The 1,414-nt window shown below is 49.3% G+C and overlaps 2 non-coding genes across 2 annotated transcripts; one reads left to right on the top strand and one right to left on the bottom strand.

Moving 5' to 3' along the window:
- Positions 1–300: 300 nt before the first annotated feature.
- Trnas-cga lies at positions 301–374 on the bottom strand. The gene has a single exon. It is a non-coding gene; the product is annotated as a tRNA-Ser (tRNA).
- Positions 375–709: 335 nt separating this feature from the next.
- On the top strand, positions 710–783 carry Trnas-cga. The gene has a single exon. It is a non-coding gene; the product is annotated as a tRNA-Ser (tRNA).
- The last annotated feature ends 631 nt before the right edge of the window (positions 784–1,414 follow it).

Here is a 1,414-nt window from a genome sequence, read left to right as displayed (position 1 = left end):
TGGGACCCCTGATACGACTAGATACGACTCAGGTGACACATACGTAAGCATCCTGTCGGATCACCTGCATCCATTCATATCCATTGTGCATTTCGACGGACTAGGGCAATTCCAGCAGGACAATGCGACACCCCACACGTCCAGAGTTGCTCCAGGAACACTGTTCTGAGTCTAAACGCTTGCGCTGACCACCAAACTCTCCCGATATGAACGTTAATGAGCAATTCTTGAATGAATGAGATTTTCACTCTGCAGCGGAGTGTGCCCTGATATGAAACTTCCTGGCAGATTAAAACTGTGTGCACCGACCGAGACTCGAACTCGGGACCTTTGCCTTTCGCGGGCAAGTGCTCTACCAACTGAGCTACCCAAGCACGACTCAAGCCCGGCCCTCACAGCTTTACTTCTGCCAGTATCTCGTCTCCTACCTTCCAAACTTTACAGAGGCTCTCCTGCGAACCTTGCAGAACTAGCACTCCTGAAAGAAAGGATATTGCGGAGACATGGCTTAGCCACAGCCTGGGGGATGCAGAGTGAAAATCTAATTCTGGAAACATCCCCCAGGCTGTGGCTAAGACATGTCTCCGCAATATCCTTTCTTTCAGGAGTGCTAGTTCTGTAAGGTTCGCAGGAGAGCTTCTACAAAGTTTGGAAGGTAGGAGACGAGATACTGGCAGAAGTAAAGCTGTGAGGGCCGGGCGTGAGTCATGCTTCGGTAGCTCAGATGGTAGAGCACTTGCCCGCGAAAGGCAAAGGTCCCGAGTTCGAGTCTCGGTCGGTGCACACAGTTTTAATCTGCCAATTCCTGAATGCCTTGCAATGTGCTGTTCAGAAGATATCTCCACTCCCTCGTACTCTTACGGATTTATGGACTGCCCTGAAAGATTCATAGCGTCAATTCCCTCCAGAAATACTTCAGACTTTTTTCGAGTCCAAGCCACGTCGTGTTGCGGCACTTCCGAGTGCTCGCGGGGTCTCTCCACGATATTATGCAGGTGTACCAGCTCTTCGGCTTAGATCGCTGCTGGTATTCTCAGACAGTCCTCACACAATAAACCCTGGCGACCAGTTGAGATAAAGTACAGGACACAACAGACCGTTAACATTGCTGGCAGAAGCAATCTGCTAAGCTACCGTCCAGTAACCTTGACATCCACTTGTTGAAGAATTCTGGGACATATACAGGAAAAATTAAAAATTACTGCTACTGGAAAGCAACTCCGATTTTGATCCGATCACGGCAAATAACCCCTGGGATATAGTATCTGTTCTGATAATGGTTTCAATGTTATCCGCCAACAGATGGTGTAGTTGCATCGCTAGCAGAGCACCGCCTGTGTCTACCCTTCAATAGGGAGGGCACACAGCCAGGACGCTGAATGTGGTGCACACATGTGAAACAAACAGGCAACCA

Source organism: Schistocerca americana, chromosome 9 (genome assembly GCF_021461395.2).
Source record: "Schistocerca americana isolate TAMUIC-IGC-003095 chromosome 9, iqSchAmer2.1, whole genome shotgun sequence".
Lineage (NCBI taxonomy): Eukaryota > Metazoa > Arthropoda > Insecta > Orthoptera > Acrididae > Schistocerca > Schistocerca americana.
This window is presented reverse-complemented; position numbering and strand designations above follow the sequence as displayed.